At 38.4% G+C, this 12,086-nt stretch overlaps 1 pseudogene across 1 annotated transcript; it reads left to right on the forward strand.

The window, feature by feature from the left end:
* The first annotated feature begins 6,815 nt into the window (after positions 1-6,815).
* LOC145537539 (heat shock transcription factor, Y-linked-like) lies at positions 6,816-8,564 on the forward strand (annotated as a pseudogene). The gene is made up of 2 exons (XR_014076395.1): positions 6,816-7,328; positions 7,760-8,564. The product of XR_014076395.1 is annotated as a heat shock transcription factor, Y-linked-like (transcript).
* The last annotated feature ends 3,522 nt before the right edge of the window (positions 8,565-12,086 follow it).

The raw sequence follows: 12,086 nt of genomic DNA on the forward strand, positions 1-12,086 counted from the left end.
ATAGAATTCAATCTAGAGGAGGTGGAAGGGACATAAGCCATGTCACTAGTGACAGCCACTGTGTCTGGAGCCAGTGGTAGTGACAGTTCAGTTCAGTCACTCAGTCAAGTCCGACTCTCTGTGACCCCATGAACCGCAGCATGCCAGGCATCCCTGTCCATCACCAGCTCCTGAAGTTCACCCAAACCCATATCCATTGAGTTGGTGATGCCATCACACCATCTCATCCTCTGTCATCCCCTTCTTCTCCTGCCCTCAATCTTTCCCCGCACCAGGGTCTTTTCCAGTGAGTGACAGAAGATCCTGCACTCAAACTCTATAATGTTCATGGCTGTCTCTCCAGCCATCCCTCCCAGAAATCCGAGTCACTTAATATCCTTTAATAAGTTTCTTTCCTGCTCAAAGTTACCTGTAATGAATTCTATTCTTTCCAGTAGAAAGCTGGCACCCCTCTAACTTCATTTAACCATCTAGCCTCTTTCCAAAACTAGATAAAATAAGGAACAGTGTCCCCATGGGCAGTGGAGTCAGGGAGAGGCATTTTGTCAAATTACTATAGTGCCACAGACTCTGGGCCAGTGTCACCTGTGAGGGGGTCACTGACCTGGGTTGTGAGTCGGGTAGACCCATTTGAATCCTGGCTGTGGTGCTGACTGGCCTGTTGTGTGATATTGCGCATATCACTTTCCTCATCTCGAGAATGGACTATGCTTAGTGTTGCCTCCTGGGGATATCATAGAGAGCAAAAGATTCCTGTACGGAGCAATCTCTCAACCACACAGCTCAGCTTATTGGACACACCCACACCAGTGATGATAAAAGGAATGAGAGTGACCTTTCTTTTGCTGGATTAAAGAAAATAAATAATAATAGAGGTGGTGTCCTCATGTAGTCCAAGATGAAGATGGTCTGTGAACGCTGCAGTTTAGAAAAGTTACATGTTTTTGGTTTTATATTTTTTAGTTTTCTTTTTTTTTATTATATTTATTTTAATTGGGGGCTAATTATGGTACAATATCATAGTGGTTTTGTCATGCATTGACATGAGTCAGCCACGGGTGTACATGGGTTTCCCATCCTGAACCCCCACTCTCTCCCAATTCCATCCCTCTGGGTCACCCCAGTGCACCAGCTCTGAGCACCCTGTCTCATGCATTGCACCTGCACTGGAGGTCTGTTTCACATATGAAAATATACATGTTTCAATGTTATTCTCTGAATCCATCCCAGGCTTGCCTTCTCTCACAGAGTCCAGAAGACTCTTCTATACATCTGTGTCTCTTTTCCTGTCTTTCACATAAGGTTATCATCACTATCTTTCTGAATTCCATGTGTGTGTGTGTGTGTGTGTGTGTGTGTTATTGGTGTTTTTCTTTCTGGCTTACATCATTCTGTTTAATAGGGTCCAGTTTCATCCACCTCGCTAAAACTGGTTCAAATGCATTCTTTTGAATGGCTTAGTAATATTCCATTGTGTATATGTACCACGGCTTTCTTATCCATTCATCTGCTGATGGACATCTGGGTTGCTTCCGTGTCCTGGCTATGATAAACAGTGCTAGGGTGAACACTGGGGTACACGTGTCTCTTTCAATTCTGGATTCCTCAGGGTTCATGCCCAGCAGTAGGACTGCTGAATCATGTGGCAGTTCCATTTTGAGGTTTCTAAGGAATCTCCACACTGTTCTCCATAGTAGCTCTAATAGTTTGCATTTCCATCAACAGTGTAAGAGGGATCCCTTTTCTCCACACCCTCTCCAGGATTTATTGTTTGTAGACGTTTGGATAGCAGCCATTCTGACTGGTGTGAGATGGTACCTCATTATGGTTTTGCTTTGCATTTCTCTGATAATGAGTGATGTTAATCATCTTTTCAAGAGTTTGTTAGCCATCTGTATGTCTTCTTTGAAGAAATGTCTGTTTAGTTCTTTGGCCCATTTTTTGATTGGCTCGCTTATTTTTCTGGAATTGAGCTGCTGGCGTTACTTGTATAGTTTTGAGATTAATTCATTGTCAATTGCTTCATTTGCTATAATTTTGGCCCATTCTGAAGGCAGTCTTCTTCCCTTGCTTATAGTGTCCTTCACTGTGCAAAAGCTTTTAAGTTTATTTAGGTCCCATTTGTGGATTTTTGCTTTAATTTCCATTACTCTGGGAGGTGGGTCATAGAGGATCCTGCTGTGATTTCTGTCAGAAAGTGTTTTGCCTATGTTTTCCTCTAGGAGTTGTATACTTTGTGGTCTTACATTTGGATCTTTAATCCATTTTGAATTTATTTTTGTGTGCGGTGTTAGAAAGTGTTCTAGTTTCACTCTTTTACAAGTGGTTGACCAGTTTTCCCAGCACAACTTGTTAAAGAGATTGTCTTGTCTTCGTTGTATATTCTTGACTCCTCTATCAAAGATGAAGTGTCCATAGGTGCGTGGCTTGACCTCTGGGCTTGCTATTTGATCCATTTATCTATATTTCTGTCTTTGTGCTAGAACCACGCTGTCTTGATGACTGTAGCTTTGTAGTATTGCCTGAAATCAGGCAGGGTGATTCCTCCAGATCCATTCTTCTTTCTCAAGATTGCTTTGGCTATTCGAGGTTTTTTGTAATTCCATACAAATTGTGGAATTATTTCTTCTAGTTCCCTGAAAAATACCGTTGGTAGCTTGATAGGGATTGCATTGAATCTATAGTTTGCTTTGGGTAGGATACTCATTTTCACTATATTGATTCTTTCAATCCATGAACACGGTATATTTCTCCATCTATTTGTGTCCTGTTTGATTTCTTTCACCAGTGTTTTATAGTTTTATATATATATATATATATATTTATATAGATAGATAGATAGATAGATAAATAGATAGATAGATAGATAGATAGATCTTTTGTTTCTTTAGGTAGATATATTCCTCAGTATTTTATTGTTTTCATTGGAGTGGTGAATGGAATTCTTTCTTTAATTTTTCTTTCAGTTTTCTTCTTGTTAGTGTTTAGGAATGCAAGGGATTTCTGTGTGTTCATTTTGTATCCTGCAACTTTACTATATTCATTGATTAGCTGTAGTAATTTTCTGGTGGAGTGTTTAGGATTTTTTCTGTAGAGGATCATGGCATCTGCAAACAGTGAGTGTTTTACTTCTACTTTTCCAAACTGGTTCCTTTTATTTCTTTTTCTGCTCCGATCACTGTGGCCAAAACTCCCAAAACTATGTTGAATAGGAGTGGTGAGAGTGGGCACCATTGTACTGATCCTTACTTTAGGGGCATTGCTTTCAATTTTTCACCATTGAGGATAATGTTTTTTGTGGGTTTGTCATGTATATCTTTTATTTTGTTGAGATTTGTTCCTCCAATGCCTGCTTTCTGGAGGGTTTTGATGATAAATGGATGTTGAATTTTGTCCAAGGGTTTCTCTGCATCTATTAAGATAATCTCATGATTTTTGTCTTTCAATTTGTTAATGTGGTGTATTATGTTGATTAGTTTGTGGATATTGAAGAATCCTTGCATCCCTGGGATAAAGCCCACTTGGTCATGATGTATGATCGTTTTAATATGTTATTGGATTCTGCTTGCTAGAATTTTGTTAAGGGTTTTTGTGTCTATGTTCATCAGTGATATTGCCCTGTGGTTATATTTATTTATTTATTTATTTTCGTGGCATCTTTGTCTGGTTTTGGTATTAGGGTGATGGTGGCCTCATAGAATGAGTTTGGGAGTTTCTCTTCCTCTGCAATTTCCTGGAAGCATTTGAGTATGACAGGTATTATCTCTTCTCTCACTTTTTGGTAGAATCCAGCTGTGAAGCCGTCTGGTCCTGGGCTTCTGTTTGCTGGAAGATTACTGATTACCCTTTCAATTTCCGTGCTTGTGATGGGTTTGTTAAGATTTTCTTTTTCTTCCTGGTTCAGTTTTCAGAAGTTGTACTTTTCTCAGAATTTGCCCACTTCTTGCAAGTTGTCCATTTTATTGGCATATAATGGTTGATAGTAGTGTCTTAAGATCCTTTGTATTTCTGTGTTGTCTGTTGTGATCTCTCCATTTTCATTTCTAATTTTGTTGAGTTGATTCTTCTCCCTTTGTTTCTTGATGAGTCCGGCTAATGGCTTGTCAATTTTATATATCTTCTCAAAGAACCATCTTTTAGCTTTGTTGATTTTTGCTCTGGTCTCTTTTGTTTCTTTTACATTTATTTCTGCTCTATTATATGATTTCTTTCCTTCTACTAACCCTGGGGTTCTTCAATTCTTCCTTCTCTAGTTGCTTTAGGTGTAGAGTTAGGTTATTTATTTGACTTGGTTCTTCTTTCTTGAGGGAAGCCACTTTTGCTATGAACCTTCGCCTTTGCACTCATTCTATAGCGTCCCATAGGTTTTGGGTTGTTGTGTTTTCATTTTCATTCGTTTCTATGCATGTTTTGATATCTTTTTGGATTTCCTCTGTGACTTGTTGGTTATTTAGCAGCATGGTATTCAGCCTTCATATGTTTGAATTTTAAATAGTGTTCTCTTGCAGTTGACATCTGGTCTCACTGCACTGTGGTCAGAAAATATGCTTGAAATGATTGCAAGGTTTTTTGAATCTACCAAGGTTGCACTTATGGCCGAGGATGTGATCAGTCCTGGAGAGGTGTCCATATGTACTTGAGAAAAAGGTGAAACCCATTGTTTTGCGGTGAAATATCGTATCGATATCAATTATGTCTAAGTGGTCCATTGTATCATTTAAAGTTTGTATTTCCTTGTTAATTTTCTGTTGACTTGATCTCTCCATAGATGTGAGTGGGGTAGTAAAGTCTTCCACTATGACTGTGTTATCGTTAATTTCCCCTTTCCTGCTTGTTAGCCTTTGCCTTACATATTGTGGTTCTCCTATGTTGGGTGCATGTGAATTTATAATCATTATATCTTCTTCTCAGATTGATGTTTTGATCATTATGTAGTGTCCTTCTTTGTCTCTTTTTACAGGCTTTATTTTAAAGTCTATTTTGTCTGATATGTGCATTGCTACTCCTGCTTTCTTCTGGTCTCAATTTGCTTGGAATACCTTTTTTCCAGCCCTTCACTTTCAGTCTGTATGTGCCCCTTGTTTTGAGATGGGTCTGTTGTAGAAAACATAAACAGTGGTCTTGTTTGTGTGTCCATTCAGCTAGTCTTTGTCTTTTGTTTGGGGCATTCGACCCATTTGCATTTAAGGTAACTATTGATAAGAATGATCCTGTTGCCATTTGCTTTGCTGTTTTGGGTTCGAGTTTATACAACCTTTCTGTGTTTCCTGCCTAGAGAAGATCCTTTAGCATTTGTTGAAGAATGAAAAGAAGAGTTGGGAATAAAAATGTCTCTACAGTATCTTCATTAGTCCGAGGTTATAAGAAGAAGCATGTTAAAGCAAGGGGTAATGTGGATGATCACAACTCTGACTTTCATCCTGAAACTTGAGGACAGAGTGTATTTTCAGCCTGCACAAGTTGAAGTGTGCCATTCATACGAAAGCCTTCTACCGTCCAGATAGCTGCTGAAACAAGTGCCCTAACTTGAAATGATTTCTCTTCTCCATCATGAATATCAGTGAGACCACAGGAACATACTGTGATACATCAATCTGCAGCTGCTTTAGTTGTTGTTGTTGTTTTAATTGAAGAGTAATTGCTTTACAGAATTTTGCTGTATTCTGTCAGAATTCAAAATAAATCAACCATAGAGTCATATATATCCCCTCCCTTTGGGAATACCCTCCCATCTCCCTCCCCATCCCACAATCTAGGTTGAGCATTTGTCATGGGATTTCACATAGCAGCTGCGCTAAATCAAATGGCTCCAGTGAAAATTTTTGCAGCTATGTCTACTTCTGTTTCTCCGTACCACAACTTATGTCCATTACAGAACAGTTAGTTTGGACTGAGGGTGGAGCCTTCTACCTTTCCAGGTTGGTATGGTAATATGTCAGCCCATGACCGTCCTTTTCCTAAACTACAACAGTCAGGCAATTTAGTTTTCCCAGTGTCAAAGATCCCTGATACATCTGCTGCTTCTCTTTCAAGATCCACTCATCAAACATCTTCATTATTTGAAAACGGTCCTAATACAACTGATCTACCAAATAAGTGTCAGATTACGGAGGACATCAAAGTGTAAAATTAATGTTGGGAGATGTCAACAAATTCCTACAATTCTCTTATTTGAAGAATAAAGGTACAAATTCATCTTCATTGGGCCAATTTTTATTTTGAAATAATTAAGAGTAAAATGAGTCTTTATTTCCGTGCCTGACTATTTTACTCTGCATAATATAAACACTTCTGTGCAAGGTCATAAAATAAACATTACACTTGCTTTCACTGAAACCCACAGTCAGTTGATTGACTTCATTGCATAGTAGCGAGCAGACCCATGTTTGGTTTGGTAACAGTCCTGAATGTTAAGAATATGTGTCTAGAAGGGTGATCAATCACTTTTATTTCAGGAACCAAGTAGACTTATTGATGTGATTTTTCTGTGTAAAAATTCTTTAGGAATGACATTTTGCAGGTTTCCTGTTTTTGGTTACTATTTATGCAAGCAGCCTTTATTTTAAGTTGATGTAGAAGTAAACACTGGTTGAACATTGGCCTTAATTGCTAGAAGATCAGTGACTTTATGATGTCAGAGCTACCCTTCAATTGCTAGGAGACCAGTGACTTTGTGATGTCACAGCTTTTTGACTTTGAGAACCATGCTGATGGCCTAGAGAGTTTATCTCTGTACGCCAGCCAAGCAGCATTTGAAGTTGGAGTGTGTAAAGTCAGACAAATGAGAAGAGTATCTGGAGAAAGATTTCTCTGAGATGGCACATATTCCTTCAGAAATTCAAGATGTGCCTCGTAAAGATGTATCAAGTGGTTCCAAAACCTCCATTAGATCTTCTTCGTGTGATTACACACTTACTGGGGACTCAGTTTTGAGATCTATGATTGAAGAATATGCTTTTCAGGCTTTGTCTGAGGGATTTAGGATAAAAAGGCCACGCTACACGTTTTCTGTCTCTAAAACAAATGAGTTGAATGATTTTCTTTCACTCAATTTTGCTCAAAAACTCTGGACTGTAGTTGAAAGTGATCAGTTTGAATCTGTTTGGTGGGATGAGAGTGGCACTTCTATAGTGATCAATGAAGAACTCTTCAAGAAAGGAGTCTTGGAAAGAAAGGCCCCTTTCAGAATATTTGAAACTGATAGTATGAAAAGTTTAGTTCGTCAGCTTAACCTTTATGGGTTTAGTAAAAAGCGACAAACTTTTCAAAGATCTGCTTCACTACCTGACTTTCTGGAAGAAGAAAACAATGTCTCTGTTTTGAGCAAGGTAATCCAAAATTTCCACTTACTGTCAATATATAAGTTTAAGTCATGTGACTTAGAAAGCATGTTCACATATGTAGCTAAAACCGAATTTAAATTTGAGATAGCAGATTGTTGAACACGTTTTATTTTTTGAAGTTGAGAACAGCTGGAGGTTAAAACATTTGATATTTAATATACTCTCCTAGCAACTTGAAATTGGATACATGTCCTCAAGTTACCTTAAGTGGTATTTACTGTATATATACAACATATTTTTTAGTTGAGGAGTATAGTTGTTTCTAACATGTAAGGTGTTAAAACTACTAATGGAGGGGTTTTCTTTGATTCTATTTAATTGGCATCATTAAAGGAATACATTTTTATAGTTTAACTTTGCTTGTCAGTTTTTCCCTGGTTTATAAAAAACTAAATAAATGTATCCTTTGATTTTAGTTACACATCTACCATAATCCAAATTTCAAAAGAGGTTATCCCCAACTTTTAGGAAGAATGAAAGAAGAGTTGGGATTAGCAATGTGTTTCCGAAATCTTCATTAGTTCCAGATTACAAGAAGAAGCATGCTAAAGCAAGGGTCAACACAGATGATCGTAACTCTGGTTTTCATGTTGAAACTAGTGGAGAGAGTCCATTTTCAGCTTCCACCAGTTTAAGTGTGCCTTTCCCACAAAAGACTTATACCAGCCAGATAGTCCCTAAAACAAGCGCCCTATCTCCGCGTGACTTTCCTTCCCCATCAATGTCAGTGAGACAAACAGAGCAGAATGTGGTAGATCAACCTGCTGTTGTAAACCAGTTGAGCATTTTTAATTGGCACTCCCATAGCACTTACACTCAAGTAAATGGCCACGTTGAGAACTTTGCTACTACCGCTACATCTAGTTCTCAGAACCACATCGTATCTCCATTATGCAGCAGTTCTTTTGGGCTGATGGTGGAGCCTTCTACATTTCCAGACAGGTATAGCGATATGTCAGCCCATGACAGTCCTCTTCCTAACCAGCAACAGAGAGGCAACTCAAGGTCCCCAGTGCAAACGATCGCTTTTACACCCACCTCCTCTCTTTCAAGTCAATTCATCAACGATATTCCTTATGTGAAAACCATGCTAACTAAAACTGACCTACCAAATAAGTATCAGCTTATGGAACCGAATGGAGATTAAAATTTACATTGGGAGTTGTCAACAAATACCTACAATTCTTGTATTTGAACAATAAAATTACACGTTCATCTTCACAGTTTTGTTTTCTCCTTTGAAACAATGGAGAGTAAATTAAGGCTTTATTTCAATGTCTGGCTATTTTTCTGCACTCTTTTATAAACTCTTCAGTTCAAGAAAACCTCCGTTAGGCATCCTAGGTAAATGGCACCTAATCTATTGTTTCTAAGCAAGAAAATGAGAACAAAGGGAAAAGAGGTAATGGATGTAAAGTGATTTGGGAAATCAACCCTGCTGAAATGAATGGGTGTCTAAATGAGGATGGTACGGGTGAAGGAAGACATACAAATAAAATCAAAAAAAGCACATCTACACAGTACGTACCTTAGTGCATTCACAGTTACATGATATTCTATTAGGTATCGGTAGAGTCTTAAGATAGAGAAGGAAATGGCGCCCCGCTCCAGTATTCTTGCCTGGAGAATTCCGTGGAAAGAGGCTCCTGGTGGGCTGCTGTCCATAGGGTCGCACAGAGTTGCACACAACTGAAGTGACTTAGCATCAGCAGAGTCTTAAGACATTAGACAGGAGATTGTCTTCATTATAGAAATTCATTTCATACTGGAAAATATAGATATTGTAGCATGTCCAAAATTAGGATAACCGTTATACCATCACTGTGATACCAAAGATTACTGGACATAATCAGTGACTGGACCATGGCCAGCACAAGATAGGTATTTTACAAGTGGTACTGTATAGGGTCATTTTAGCTCTGCTCTCCTTAAGGCGTACCTTTATTTCCTGCCACCATGATTCCACCCTATATTTCCTAATGCATATTTGGATTTTGCTTATCTGTTCCCTCAGAGACAAAACAAATCCCTGTGGTGATTGCAGCACCTCAGGGTGGTTAACAAGTTCTTTGAAGACATGATATTTGTTTTCTGTAGTAGTTTCAGTATCATCCTCTTACACCGTGCTTCTGGAGCTACAATCACACACACTGCTTTCAGACGTGCTAAGCCCCTTCTCCTCAAAACTTTGCCTCAACTCTTTCTTGGGGTTGGAAGGGACCTCTGTTCACCCTCCTACCAAGGTGAGCACAGATATCAGGTCTTCAATGTGTTTTGGGTCTACCCTCTTTTCTTTACGTATCTTTCACATCAGCTAAAATGTGTACTTACTGAATTATCAACAAAGAAACATAATCACGAATCAAATGCTATATACATTACTCAACAACATCCTATAACCTGCACTATTATCATAATTGACCTTTCCTACTTACTGAGAATCTTTTCCCAGTTGATAAATATATATCTTATATGTTCATGAATGTCAAATGTGGGAATTCAAATTATAAAATGATTGCTGCTCTCATGAAGTGTACAGTCTATAAGAACCCATACTAGTCATGTTGTTTCAGGCCCCAGTTCCCTAAAATTCAGTAGTAGTTACAGAGATATTTATGAAAAAACAAACAAACGAAAAAGAATCATTCATTTTAATTCTCTAGAAAAGTCATGGAGTAACGAAAGATCAAAATCAATGGCTGATCCTTCATATAGTTCACAATGAAGTAAGATGAACAGAGTGTCTGCCAGTTGGACTCCCCAGTCTGTCATGAACACTACCTAGAAATCTTGGCAATCTCCACTTTGTGGCCATTTCTTTAGACAGTGGTGGCCATATCAAGTCATGGCCCTGTTTTGGTATGGTAACCCATATAGGACAACACCAAGTTAAGTTCGCCGTTCTCATGTTTGGGGCTAATGCAGAGTGAAAGCTGTGGACTATTTGTGTAGATAAGGGAGGTGTCCAAACAGCACACGCTTTTTCTTTCACTGAAAACTTTCATTAAACTCGGCAGAGAACACTATACTTTAGAGAGGTAAGCATTTTGCAGCGCTTGTAAGAGTTATTGAAATCGGTGCCCTTAGTTAGTATTTCAAGCCCAAAGTCCAAAGGTCTGGTTTTCGATTTCAGGCATCATACTATGGAGCCAAATTTGCATGCTTGGAGAAATAGCACCTTAAAAGCAATCACATCTTCTATTTCATTGCCGTGTACTGATTATTCCTTCTCACTCCCTTTGATCTTCTTTTCCTGTTCTGCTTTGAGTGGCAGGTCCTTCTCGAAAAGAATAGGACTAATTCCCTTGGTGCTCTGTGGTAACTTGGAAAAGGCATGCATAAGGACATGCAATATATTATGTGGGAAAGCTACTGTTTTTGTTCCCTCCTGAAAACATATTATTAAATTGTACCTCAACTGTCCTACCATGGGAAGCCTGGTTACATGATACATTACTTTGGTGATCAGTTCCCAAATGGCTTTAACATATCAGTACCTTTAATTCTCAAAAGCTTATAGAGAAGATATCTCAATACAGTAGGGAAATATTATACATGAGTTCAGTGTTCTTTCCTGTACTTATTTATTTTATAATTTGTGCCTAAAATAGTGAAAGTGAGAACAAAAATTTAAGTGAGTTAACGCAGTGAGTTAAACACAGAAGTTTGAGACAAGAAGTAGAAGAAGTGATGGGAGAAGATCAGAGGATGAAATTGCATGCTTATAATGGAACAAGCAAATGTGTAACTGCAGGTCCTAAATAGCTCAATATGACTTCAGTATTGTTTCCCTACAAATTATTTTCATTTTAGCAAATCACAGAATAGTCTTACATGCAAAGTATTTTAAGATCCCATGGAATGCACAACGAAAGTGTATCTTTTAAAACATTCTGATTTAAAATGTCTCTAGAGACATATCATTCAAGTAGAAAACAATTTCCAAAATTAAGCCTAGAGACAAGTATCAGAGGAACTCTAGGAAGTTCATAGGTGTCCTTCAGTGAGTCCTTGGGTTTTCTTTTCTTTTTGTAATTGTGTTTAAGCATGTAAGATCATGACTGTGCTTGTGTGTGTGTGTGCATCAGATTAAGAATGTGTTTGTGAGTGTATGTCTGGGCTCTCTTTTGGCCTTTTATGTTAGAAATTTCGGCTGAAGAAATAGTTCATTCAAAAATATAGCCAGGCACAAATTAAAATGCCCATTCAAAACTCTTCTTTCTCTTTTCAAAGTGCAAGACAAACGGATGCATCAAAGGTTGAAAACATTTCAATAATAATCAAGCTACTCCACCCAAACATAGTTAAAAACTATGGTACTCTCCCAATCAACCCAGCAAAAGATGAGTGGGACCTTAGGTATCTATTATGCCTGGCAATAACAAAACACCCACCCTCTAATACGGCAGTACTCAAGAAGGCCATGTAGAGGCCTGGAGTTTCAACCAGGCCTTCCTGTAATAGGATACGACCTTCCTATAGGAGGCTGCAAACTCGCCAGTAATGAACACTCTTAGGCATCAAATGAAACTAAGGACAAAACCTGGAATTCTCTTCCCACATGGTGGAAGTCACCTTCCCCCTTCCCAAGTGGATGAGATAGACAGTTCAAATAAAAGGAATTTTTATAACATGGCTCACATTGTTCTCACATAATACCTGAAATGTCCAAGCTCCACCACACTGCTAAGCAGCTGACTATACAGGTCTTCTGGTCTCAAATCTGTGGGACAATCATCACAT

This window comes from Giraffa tippelskirchi, chromosome Y, assembly GCF_054371585.1.
Source record: "Giraffa tippelskirchi isolate mGirTip1 chromosome Y, T2T-mGirTip1v1.2.pri, whole genome shotgun sequence".
NCBI classification, from domain to species: domain Eukaryota; kingdom Metazoa; phylum Chordata; class Mammalia; order Artiodactyla; family Giraffidae; genus Giraffa; species Giraffa tippelskirchi.